This window comes from Dipodomys spectabilis, unplaced genomic scaffold (genome assembly GCF_019054845.1).
Source record: "Dipodomys spectabilis isolate Male_0828 unplaced genomic scaffold, ASM1905484v1 ptg000107l, whole genome shotgun sequence".
In the NCBI taxonomy this organism is placed as follows: domain Eukaryota; kingdom Metazoa; phylum Chordata; class Mammalia; order Rodentia; family Heteromyidae; genus Dipodomys; species Dipodomys spectabilis.
In genome coordinates, this window is record NW_024870784.1 from 5671471 (window position 1) to 5684929 (window position 13459).

Sequence of the window (13459 nt, forward strand, 5' to 3'; positions counted from 1 at the left end):
CAACGAGGACAGGCCAGGGCGTCTTGGGAAACAAATGGAAACACACCTGTCTTGACTTCCGGGTCACCGGGTTTCATTGCCAGCCATGGCGCGGTCTCCTCTGTAGATGGCGCCCTTCATGCATGCAGTGGCTCAGCACTTGGGCAGTGACTCCACCCAGGGGGGCTTCCTGTCACACCTGCCAGATGTCCACCAATTTTGCTACAATTCTGCCAACTTTGGCACCAAATGGAAGGCTGTGCAGGCAAGGGTGGAGCTCCGGGCAGAAGCATAGCCCTGATATATTGCATTTACCTCTATCTGCAGAGATAGCTGGCCCAGCCCGCCTAAGAAGACATAACTGCCAATCTTCTATAAGGGGAGCAACCGGCGTGGCTGCCGGGGTTGTGAGCTACTGAGCCCCTTCCTCAAGCAGCCAGCAGGAGCTGCTCATTCAGCTCCTCCCACCCCACCCCTTCTCCACACCATTTACCTGCAAGGTTCCTTCCTTCCTTCCTTCCCTCTTCCTAATTCCTCTTCCCTCTCCTTCCCTTCTTCCTTCCTTCCCTCTCATTCCCACCAGGACATCAGGCTCAGGGGGCTGAGTTAGTTCACGATGCTTTCGTGTCTGCTTCATGTCAGGATCTGGTTTTATTCCTTATGTTTCTTTATGAAAGTGAACAACCCCCACCAGATCTTCCTGGTGCTGACTTTGGGCGGGTGCTGTGCGTGCCCCCTCTTTGCCCCTCTTTGGTTGAGGTCTTCCTAGATGGCCCAGAGCGAGCCAAGGAATTCACCAGAGTTCCCAGGACCCAAGGCCACGCCCAGGCGGTGTTCCTCAGTGGGAGCTCGGGCCCCTGCTCAGTTTCCCTGCTCTCCCTCCCCCCCCGCTCCATCCAGTGCCTGGCATCTTACAAGTTCTTGCCTTCTTTAATAATGATATTTTTTTCCAAAATAGGCACAAAATATCACAGTCTATTTTTCCTCAATAAGAATTACGTCTAGATTTCATCTGCAGTAATGTGCACACGTGACTTGTCACCGTTTCTAGCTGGAGCAGAGTCTCTGGCCCAGCCCAGGGCAGGCCCAGTCTCCCTGGCTTCCGGCTCTGGTCTGCATATAGAGCTGTGATCGGCCGTCTCCCATGGGTCTTCTCCAGGGGTTGTGCAGTGTTCCCATGCCTGGGTCAAAGCGGCCAGGTCCCAGAGGTGCTGGGTCTCTGGGCAGCTGAGAGCCAGATTTGCCAGATGTGCCAGCCTGCCTCCCAGCGGTGGTCCATACCCTGTCCCCACTGGTGCTTGGCCCAGCCGTTGGGTCTGTGCCAGGGTAACAGGTGTAAAGCGCCTTTCTGTGGCACTAATTTGCATGTCTCCAACTGCTAATGATTTTCTACAGGACTTCTCTCAGCCCACACAGACTTCCACTGCCACTGCCTCTGTAAATTGCTGGCACTCATTTTGGGTTTCTGGAATTTTCCTGTTGGGTCTCAGGGGATCCCTGTTGCCTGATCTGATGTATTTCTTGTCTATTTTCCTCTCCATCAACTATTTATCCTTAACTTTCAAAGGCCCTTTTTGAAGAGAAATCCTTCATATGTACATTACTACACATTCATTCATATTTCAATGTATTTGAAGCTGGTGTCCAGCGGCTGGCGCCTGTCATCCTGCCACTCAGGAGGCTGACATCTGAGCATCATGATTTGAAGCCAGCAAGGGCAGTGAAGTCCATGTAACTCTTACCTGCAGTCAAAAACAAAACAAACCAAGCCAGAAGTGGCGCTGGGACTCCAGTGGTAGCAAAGGGACAGCGACATGCCTGAGTTCAAGTCCCAGTGCCAGCACAGGAAAACAGCAAGCAGAAACAGGGGCTGGGGAGTTGGCTCAGTGGTAGAGTGCTTGTGTAGCATACATGAGGCCCTGGGTTCGATTCCTCAGCACCACATACACAGAAATAGTAATAAAGAAGTAGAAAAAAAACTCCCAAAGGAAATAGAAAACAAAACCTCACCCTTTGCCCAGCTGGGAGCTATTCTCTCCTGTGCTTTCTGTCAAGCTCATGGCTTTACCTCTCTCACGCAGGTGTCACTCTCATTGAGAACTCATGGCTATCTATGTCAGGGAGAGGCCAACTGTGTTTTTCTTGATGGTTTTCTGCCGACTGAAAAATGAAGCCATGTGGCCTTTCCTTACAGAGCTCCGTTGAGCAGCCGGGCTACCTCTCCACAGGCTCAGGCTGCCCCATGCACGATGGCTTTGTGTCCTGACTGATTTTGACTTTGTGTGGGTGCGGCACTGCTCAGCCAGGCTTTCAATTTGCAGCCTCTGCCTTCTGAGGGTTGGGGCAACAGCTTCCCTCCCGGCACCCACCGTGCGCTTCCTCTGGCGTTCCCCAACATTTGAGGTGTGCTTGTGTCTAATGGGACCCAGGCCTTACTTCTTTGGGCATCTAAAAAGTTGACTTAGCTCTTCATCGTGTTTTCTCCCTCTATGAAAGCCTTGCAAGATCTTGAGTTCCAAAAGTCCCACTTGGACTTTTATCGCCAGCGGATTGTATTTGCAGATCAATGTTGGGAGAGTGACATTTTTATTCTATTGCTTCCCACGGGAAGGGTCATCTTTCGTGGACTGTTGATTCCTTCAGCCTGCTGGCAAGGGTCAAAGGTGAATCCTGAGGGCTGGTGGCAGGAAATTGCCAAGTTCTCTGTCCCCTCTACTCCATCCGTACTAGGCTGGAGGGAGCACTCTACCACTTGAGCCACAGTGGCACTTACGCTTTTCTGGTGGCTCCTTGGAGATAAGAGTCTCAAGGACTTCCCTGCCCGGGCTGGCTTTGAACTGCGATCCTCAGATCTCAGCCTTCTGTGTAGCTAGGATGACAGGCATGAGCCACTGGCTCCCGGCTGAGCCAGCTACCATTTTGGCTACTTCAGATCTGGATATTTCCAGCATCACAGATCAACCTACTAGACCCTTCTAGCCACTTTGTTATGACCAGCGAGTGCAGTTCCTCCCCCTCTCAGCTGGGTGCCCCCCTCCGCCCACTGCCGCCTGGTCTAGCTCCTGAACCTGGTCCCATGACCTGCCCACTCCTGCCTTTCCCCTGCCTGTCTGCCCTGCATCGCTCAGCACCTGCAGACTTGCTGCTTGCTTTGGGCTGTGCTGAGTTTGGGAAAATATGGAGAATTTATTCAGAAGCATGGACGTGGAGAGCAGGTCTCAAATCTTCCTCCCCAAGAAAGGACTTGGGGTGTTTATGGGGTTGAGGATCAGGCGGCCCGAGGATGAGGTGGGGGGTGGGGTACAGGAGGCAAGGCCGGAGGTGGTCTGCACACGCACAATTGGTTTTTGTGGCTCCTCTGGGGACATTGTGGTGGCATCAACCTGATCAGACGACGTTTTCAGGTCCTGCTGTCACAGACGTCACCCACTCGCTGGACACCTGCGGCTCCAGCAGAGACGAGTGGCTCCAACAGAACCTTCAAGTCCCTGAGAGTCCCACTATCATCTGGGCGCACACAGGCGTGTGACCTGCAGCAGGGCAGGTGGGGACCGAGAGCACCCGCTCAGCGGTGTGACCTCTGCCACGGGTGATTCTCCAAGTGGACAGGAAACACACGGCTCAAAGGCAGGTGGCTGGAGGGTCATTGGTGCCCATGGCTTTCAGGCCGCGCTGTGCACCGTGCGCCGTGACGTTGCCTGCTCTGTGTGATCGTCGTCTGCCTGCGCAGTGTTAGCTGCTGTTTGTTCTCACTCCCACGTTATTGTGCTTCTTGTTTCATTGTGCGCACGTGGTGAGACCACACCACGGTGAAGTACAACTCACCTGTACCTCTGCCTGTGCCCGTTTGACAGACTGAGTCCATGGGGCTCTGGGCTAAGCCTCGGAAACAGTCTTCAAGGGACCATTTAGCCGCTCCAGCAGGTCCTCTCCTCTTCTCCAGGGTGAGGATTTCTGGGGCCACCGCTCCCCGATTCCTGTCATCCTCACCTTTCCTCACTGAAGACACGTACGTAGGAGAGCCTTCTCACTGGCTGGTGTGGGTCTCTTTCCTGTGCTCTCCAGTGGAGATGGACTCTGTAGGCTTCTGTAAGTACCCAGTGTATGCCTGGGTTCCGGCTGTCCCCTGCTGCCAGTCAAGGAGCGCTGCTGGACATACATCCCTTCCCGTCCTCCCTCAGTATCCTCTCGTCCTGTCTGCCTCAGACAAGCACAAGCACGCCTTCCTGTTCCCCCTCTCCCTCTTCCCCCTTCTTAGTGGATGAATTGTTTATTCCTCTTGCTGCCAATTTTATATTCTCATTCTATTTCACTAAAGAGCACTAGTTTGGAAGCCATTTTCTAAAAAGAAATTCTAGAGAAAAGGTGCAAAAGCAGCCCTGGTCACTGTGCGTTCGCCCTGATTGGCCCTTGCCTGCCCATCTCCCAGCTCCAGTGTCCAGTCTCAGTCCTGGTATTATGCCCCCTGTCAGCAGCACACGGTTAGCTGGCCTGGCCGGCCCCCACCATGGGCCATGCAGCTTTCCTGTTCCCGTTCTGCCTGCCTGCTAGTCTCAGCCCAGGGCCTCTCCTCTCTGCACCGGCCCCTCCCTCCCTCCCTCCTAACCCATCTGTTAACTCTGCTTCCCTCCTAACCCCATCTGTTCAGCTCTGCGTAAGTCGACGCCTGAACTCTGGAAACTCACAGCCAACTGACTTCCTAGCCAGTTTGTGGGGAGCCCGTCTGGCTCCTTCCCAAGCCTGTCTACAGCTTTAGACCGCTGAGGCCAGAGGCCCCCTCCCCTCCTCCTCCCGCCTCCTGCAGCTGGATGGGTCAGGCTGTTGCTTCTCCTGCCCTGTTTTCCTTAGCCTCCTCGACCTCTCTTCTCCCCAGAGCCTGGAAGGACCCTTCTAGAGGTCAGCTAGGCAGGCCATTCCCTCATCTGAGGACTCATCTTCTATCTTGGGCAGAAGCCACACTCCTGACCGCAGTTGCAGGGCCCGCTGTAGCCGGGCTGTTTCCTTCCTCCCCTCCTTCCTTGCCATACCTCAGACACATGGTCGTGTTCCGGCTCATGGCCTTCACACCAACTGTTCTCTCTGCCTAGAACATTCTTTCCCCTGGATATCGGCCTACCTCATTACATCCCATCTTCTGAGTCTTTTTTAGGGCAAATATTTTCTCTTAATGAAGCTACTTTGGAAAACATCCCTTTAATCCCATCCCTCTTCCCAGCCTCCTAACAGGTTCTGCTTAGCCCTGTAAAGCTTCTTCTTCTAATATACAGAATCTACTTAACAGTAAATTCTGTCTCCTGCTAGCCTTTACATGTCACAAGGGTGTTTTTGGTGTTTGCTTCACAGATTTGTCTTTTTTTTGTGTGTGTGCCAGTTCTGGGGCTTGAACTCAGGGCCTGGGCGCTGTCCCTGAGCTTCTTTGGCTGAAAGCTAGCACTCTACCACTTGAGCCACAGCTCCACTTCCAGCTTTTTCTGTGTATGTGGAACTGAGGCTATTGAGGAATCGAACCCAGAGCTTGATGTATGCTGGGTAAGCACGCTATGACTACGCCTCATTCCCATCCACAGATTTGCCTTTATGTTACGGTGCATGGCACATGCTGGGTGAGCCAAGAGTGTCTTGGCCCAAGGCGCTCACAGTGTTTGGAAGCCACACAGCTCTCCCTGTGCTCCCTGCAAGAAGCATCCTTCCTCTCCACCCCAGATGATGAAGGTCAGTGACTGCCTCTCTTCTCAGGGGAGATACTTTCCTCCACTGGTCTCTTGGCACAACGTGCTCACAGTGGTCAGGAATAGCCAAGGAATTCTCTTTCTGTTCCCTAGAAGAAGCATTGCATCTCTGTCGATGCACAGACTTGAGAGTGTGGGTATGAGAAACACGCATTTCTCAGAGATGATCGATTGATGCATCAAGAGTCATGGGATTGAGGCTGGTCTCTCTCCCCTTGCCCTTGGGAGCATGTACTGACGACAGAGCACCAAATGCTGGCCCTTGACTAGGGGCAAGTACTGCATCCCGGAGGTTGGAGCTCCAGTCGGGCCAAGTTAATCTCTCAGCTGCGTCTTTGATTACTATATATATTTTTTATTGGTTGTGGGAATGAACTCTGGGCCTGGGCGTTGACCTTCAGCTCAAGGCTAGCGCACTATACTACTTGAGCCACAGCGCCACTTCTGGCTTTTCCTGCTTATGTGGTGCCGAGGAATCGAACCCAGTGCCTCATGCATACAAGGCAAGCACTCTGCCACTGAGCCACCTTCCCAGCCCATCTCAGCTGCGTCTTTGAAAGGTGACTCCATCCTCACAGGGTGAGTGGCTCCCCTGCATTCTCTGTGTTCTATGGTGGGCCATGCTGACTGCGATACTTCTTTATAGGTCTAAGGTAGTGCAATGTGTTATTTAGCCCTCAGTTAGTTGTGTTGACACATCCTTCTAGGCAAGAAAGACAAAACCACACCCAGAATATTTATTGGTTTGGTTTACTACAGAGATACCTGTATACCCACGGTTACTGTGTCCTGTTCACAAAAGCCAAATTATGGAATCAGCCTGGGTGTCCACCAGTGGGCAGATGGATAAGAGAAATGTGTGTATTTAGTAAAACTCAGCCCTAAGAAAGAAGGGAATTGCTGAAAAATGGGTGGAACTGGAGATCATCACGATAAGTGAAACAAACCAGTCTCATGGGGACAAACGTCTTCCCTCTTCTTCATGGAAGCCAGGGGGAAAAGGAAAAAAACCAACCACAAGATCATGAAAGCAAAATGAGGACTAAAATGGAGATGGAAGGGGAGGCGAAGAAGAGGAAGGAGAAGGAGGATAAGAAGAATGACAGAGGAGTGCATTGTCCAAGTATATTAACCCATAGTATAATGAAATCCTTCACTTTGAATAACTAGTAAAAAGCCTGATAACATCTGCATTCATCTATGGATTTTTACTTTTTGTTATCATGTAACGCCTCTCTTACCATTGTTTTTAAATTCTACTTTGTCTGGCATTAACGATGCCACTCGAACTTTCTTGGTCTGTATTAGCTGGTTACAACCCTGTTCCTATATTTGCATTATTCTTCGTACCATTGCTTTAATGTACTTTTCTATTGATGACCCATCACGTGATTTATGGTGAAATAGAATCTTATGGGCAGCTTCAATTCCATTATGCCTCAGTAAGCCCCTCGTGGGCCAATATTTCAACAGGCTATGACAACAGATTCTGGAATGGCCAAGCAACACCTCGGGTCCTCAGAGAACTAGCGTAAACAAGCCAATGTGGGCTGACACTTGAGAGAGAACATTCATTTCTGTAGCTTTTAGCCTGAGAGGTGGCAGAGTCCTTTAGAAAAGATAAAGCACCAATACAGATTCATTATTCTCTCCAGCCTGAAAACGTGGAGGGTGGAGTTTGGTGAAACCCCATGGTTATAGGAAAGTCTGTGTCTGTAATCCTGGAAAGATGAAAAGGATGTGGGGTAGTCTCAGTTCCTCAATGCTGGGTATAGATTTCAGAATTCTTAGCTGATTCCTGAGCCATGCATCTATGGAATCTTCCAGCTAGGGGAGAAAGAAAGGAAGAGAAAAAGAAAGAGAGAGAGAAAGAAGGACAAAAAGAAAGGAAGGAAGAAAGAAAGAAAGGAAGGAAGGAAGGAAGGAAGGAAGGAAGGAAGGAAGGAAGGAAGGAAGATGAAGGAAGGAAGGAAGGAGGAAAGAAGGAAGGAGGAAAGAAGGAAAGGTCTGAGAAATGAGGTTGCCTAGAGAGACTGGAGTTGGAGTCCAGAGATACTGAGTATAGGAAGAACTCCATGTGCCCTGGAGGAATACAAAGTGCTCCATCTCCCAAACACAAGATTCATAACGTTCAGAATTTGTATATATAAGGGTATTTTACTTCCCTCTTTCCTTCTTCACACACCTAAGTTTTCATGAGATAGTTAAGAACGAATGATTTCCCTACTACTTCCTTTAAGAAGTGGATCCAGCGGTGGTGAACACTTAAGTTCACCAGGCTCACCGTGCTGGTGGCTGAGGGGATTCACAAGGACATTTCCACTGTACCCAGATTTCCAAATACCCAAGGGCTAGAAAGCAGTGCACAGGGGCTCCTGACGCCACGCTGCCCAGCGTGATGCATGCCCCGGAGGCCCCTGGGTGCTTGTTCTTGCTCAGATATGGGGAGAGGTTCATTTAATCTCCGTAGGTGTTTGTCTTCTCAGGCAGCAGATGTCCTGCAAGCATGCGGGGACCCTCAGGGCAGTATTTGCGTTTAGGGTGTTGTTGTTTTTTTTTTTTTTAAATTTTATTTTATTTTATTTGAGACGGGTGTTGTTGTTTTAATGCAGAACATGCAGTGCTCTTCCTGAGTCCCTGGAAATCCTTGTAGCTCAAGGCCCCTAAAGACACCAGTCTGCCACCAAAGAGGCAGGTCTCAACTTGTCTAAGGGAAACCAAACACGCTGCCCTTTTTGTTGTTTAAACTCTCTACATTATGGTTAAGCTTATGATTTTAGATAGCTACTCCAAAAGATAAAAGAGTTTAGTTATCAATAAAGCCTTCCCTGTGCTTCAGTACCCTCTGCATTGGATCTTAGCAGCTCGTATAGTTACTCATTCATTCATTTACCTGGGACTTGCTGAGGTCCACCGTGTGTTTCTTCTAGACCCAGACATTCACACCCTGGAGGTATGAGGACATTCCCAAGCCTTGCCCAAGGTTACAAGCTCGTTAACAGCACAGCCTTGGCCTTAGATTCCCCAAACAACGCTCCTTCCATTTTACTAGCCCACATTTCTTTTTTTAATAAGTTTTTTTTTAATTGTTGTCTAAAGGTGATGTACAGACGGGTTACAGCTATGTAAGCCAGGTAAAGTGTACATTTCTTTTTGGACAATGTTACCCCTTCTCTCACTTTCTTTCCCATCCCTACCTGCAAGTTGTGAAATTCATTTTCAACATAGTGTCCAGTGACGACCACTGCTACATTTGTTTACCCTTCGTCCTTGCTTTCTGTGCCTCCCCTTGTACTCCCAAAGACAGATAAACGAGCAAACAGGACAAGAAGAAAAGAAAACAAAAACAGCAAAAAGGAAAAAGAAACCCTCTTGTTTCCATTTCCTGGAGTTGATTTTGATAAATATTATTTTGTACGATCAGGTGCACGTAGGCATTGTGCCTTTGTGTTCCCCCCTGAAGAGCATCCTCCTTTGGTTTCACTGTGTGTGAATGTCTGCACTAGCCCACGTTTTTATTTAACTTCCTTTCTCTCCTTGAAAAATCTTTTATCTCAATGGATGTAGGTTTACTATGACCTGGCCATGGTGTACTGTTTGCTTTTCTGAAACCATTTTACTTTCTCACCTGCTGGGTGTGTGGCTGGGCTCTGTTGTGGACAGAGTCAGCCCTGCCCTGCCGAGGTGGGGGTTCAAGACAACGTTGAAGAGGAGGACAGCGTGGGCTGGCTTCCTGCTGTATCAGGACCACAGCCTCAGGGCTGCCTGCTTCCAAAACTAGCGGGTGGGGGGTCGGGAAGGATGGCAGGCTCAGCTGCAGGGCAGCCCGAAGGCCTGAGGATTCAAGTCAGAGCACAGAAGGGTCATTTAGTCTTCAGACAGAGCTGCTGGCTGAGCAGGGGATGAGGAATTGGCAGTCATGGGCCCCCTGTGCCCTTGTGCTGCCAGCTCAGTGCTGGTTGATGCTCATGTCTCTGGGGTCTGCCTCATGGGAACATTTGTGCTCTCTTTAACATGGAGTTCATTGAGAGATGACTGGCCATAAGACTTCCTTCTTTTCTTGACGTTTTCCAACAACAGTACAAATGCAACTAGGCAGGTGGATGTTACCTACTTGGGAAGTGCTGGTAGATGTATTTGATGCTGCCGTCATGGCTGATGGCTTGACCAGGCAGTGGTCAAATTCCATGCTGACACCTGCAAACAGGTGAATGAGGTCCTTAGGGCACCTGCAGGTAGGGTCCCTGGGGAAGTGGACATGTGAGTTAGGGCCAGGTGAAGTGAGTTTGTGGAACAATCGTGCTGCAGGGTGCCCAGGGACCATCTGGGTCTGAATGCTGCTGTTCCGTTGGCCTTGCCATCTATCAGGTCGTGGCTAGTGTTTCTGAAGGCTCGCCTGTCGAAGGCTTCGTCCCCTGTGTGGCAGTGAAGCCCATGACCTGTGGCTTAGGGCTATGGTTGACCCATTTGTGGATGCATAGCCCTTCCCTAGGCTGGGGGGTGGGGTGGAGGGGGTCGGCTTTGTTATAGAAGTGAGCTCTCTCTGCTTCCTGACCACCACGAGGTGAGCAGCTTTGCTCCACCGTGATGTTCTGCCTTCCTCACCATGTCAGAGAGTAAACAAACAACTACAAACGGCAAGTGGAAAAGTCAGGCCTTTATAACCACCTCTGCATGCTAGGCAGGGTGGCATGAACCCCGGGAAACATGGTCCTCACAAGATGACCAGTTGCCTGATACTAGCCAGGAGATAAGAGGCCCTGCAAATGGAATGGACTCTCCCAACCTTGCCGCTGATCCTCTGCGCCCAGCTATGAGGACACAGGAAACAGAGGCAAGTGGACCCCTTTGTACTTGGGCACTATTGCCTTGGCTCCAGTCTGTTACGGAATGAGAATGGTTAGGAAGGCAAGGAGTGGGAACATCATGCTTAAACTGTAGTGAGCCATTTAACGTAAGCCATATGCCTGTTTATACTTACGGTAACCAATAGTACCAAAATGTAGGGAAAAAAATCCTCTTTTAAGGTGAAATACATATGCTGTTATAAAGAGCGTAGCTATATTATTATAGGAATTTATTTCAGACAGAGTGCGGACAGATTTCTAGTGCTTAATTTAAAAATATAATGTCTGATTATTCTCCAAGGAGCAACATATTTAAATGTAGAAACAAAATAATTTCTGCCTGGAGTCCCAGCTCCCCTGGAGGCTGAGTCAGGAGGATTCCTTGAATGCAAGAGTTGGATACCAGCCTGAGCAATAGAAGGAGACTCCATGTCAAAAAACCAAACCATGTGCCTCACTAACCTTCTTCAACCTGAAAAGCAAGAGGCCACTAACATAGTTATATTAGCCAAAAATTGTTTCTAATTAAGCTAGGAAGATCAATTTTGCTTTCAATTTATTGGGTTTTTCTTATACCCCAGGGTTGATTAAGCAGAAGAGCTCTCCTGATAGCTATGCTTAATTAAATCTGGAGGGTGCCCAACAAGTTCAATTATTTTGTTTTTTCTCCTTTTATAAGCCAAAGGAGCCAGCATTCATGCTCACCTAGTGACAATCTGGGGAAGCCTGAAGATATTATTCTAGATTTAAAAGCTATTTCAAAGATTGTTATTACAAAGATGGTATACAGCTGGGCCCTGGTGGCTTACGCCTATAATCCTAGCTACTCAGGAGGCTGAGATCTGAGGATCGCGGTTCAAAGCTAGTCCAGGCAGGAAAGTCCGTGAGACTCTTATCTCCAATAAACCACTACAAAACCAGAGTGGCGCTGTGGCTCAAGTGGTAGAGCACTTGCCTTGAGCTAAAGAGCTGAGGAACAGCGCCCAGGCCCAGAGTTCAAGCCCCACAACTGACAAAAAAAAAAAAAAAAAATGATGATATACAACAGGGTTAACAGTTTTGGAAGCCAGATAATGAGTACATTTCTCTTTTGGGAAATGTCGCCCCTTTTTTCGTCCTCTCCTGGCTTTGCCCTCCATCCCTATCCACAAGTTCATTTTCAACAGAGTGTCTAGTGAGTACCACTGCTGCATTTGTTTACCCTTTGTCCCTCCATTTCTGTGTCCCCCCTTACCCTCTCAAAGACAGATAAACAAGCAAGACCAAAAGAAAACAAAAACACAACAAAGAAAAAAACCCTCTTGTTTCCATTTCCTGGAGTTAATCTTTTTTTTTTGGGTCTGGTCATGGGGTCTGAACTCTGGGCCTGGGCGCTGTCCCTCACCTCTTCAGCTCAAGGCTAGCGCTCTACCACTTGAGCCACAGCGCCACTTCTGGCTTTTTTCTTTTTGCTTATGTGGTGCTGAGGAATCGAACCCAGGGCCTCAGGCATGAAAGGCAAGCGCTCTACCACTGAGCCACCTTCCCAGCCCTGGAGTTCATCTTGATAAATATTATTTTATGAGATAAGATACACATAGTATGTTTAGCTTTTTTGAGGACCCTTCGGGCTGCCATCCAGAGTATTAGCCTACATTCCCATCAACGGTGCATAGGGTGCCTTTCCCCACATCCCTGCCAGCATTTGTGTTTGAATTCACAATGGTGATCATTCTAACTGGGGTGAGATGGCATCTTAGCTTTGTTCTGATTGGCATTTCCTTTATGGCCAGGGATGTTGAGCATTCCCCATGTGTTTCTTTGCCATTCTTACCTCTTCTGAGAAGTCTCTCCTTAGCTCCTTTGCCCATTTAATGATGGTTTATTGGCTTTGGGAGGTTTGAATTTCTTGAGCTCCTTGTATATTTTGGGTATTAGGCCTTTGTCAGATGTATTGCTGGTTAAGATCTTCTCCCAGGCTGTTGACTGTCTTTCTAGTTTAGCAACTGTGTCTGCTGTGCAGAAACTTTTAATTTTGATGCAATCCCATTTGTCAAGTCTCTCTCCTGTTTGCTGTGCCCCTGGGACTCTTTTCAAAAAGTTTCTGCCTATGCCCATAAGTTCTAGTGTTTCTCCTACTTCCTCTTGCAGTAATTTCAGTTTCAGGTCTGACATTGTGGTCTTTGACCCACTTTGAGTTGATATTAGTGCATGGTGACAAACAGGGAATCATTTTCAGTTTTCAGCATATGGATGCCCAGTTTTCCCAACACCAAAGTTATTGATCAGTTCTAGGATCTGGGGGGTGGACTCTTCCAGGTCCTTTAGTATCAGATCATGTCATCTGCAAACAGGGATAGTTTGACTTCTTCTTTTCCTATGTGAATCCCTTTTATGTTGTTTTCCTGCCTTATTGCTCTGGCTGGAAGATCCAGAATTATACTGAAAAGGTGTAGAGAGAGTGGAATCCTTGCCTTGTTACTGATTTTGGAGAAAATGCTTTTAGTTTTTCACTGTTTAGCATGATGTTGCCGGTCTGTCTGTCCTATATAGCTTTTATTATTTTGAAGTATGCGCCTTCTATTCCTAGCTTCTCTAGAGCTGTAAAAATCATTTTAACAGTCTCATGATTCTGAATTTGGGTATCTGGGTTTCGTAAAAGTAATATTAAAATGATTTTTTTAGATCAAGTTGTCCACGAACAAAGAATGCAGTTATTTTAGCACTTTCATTAGTGAAACGACAAATACAGCATTTAGAATGAACACAATGCCGTTGTGTTCCTGTGGAGGAATCCATATGGTCTCAACTAAAATGACTCAAGACATTGTGGAGCTGGCTAATACGGATTAATGCCAGTACAACTGACTTCTGTCACAGATTACAGCTATACACTAGCAAAAAAAAAAAAAATCACACAGAAGG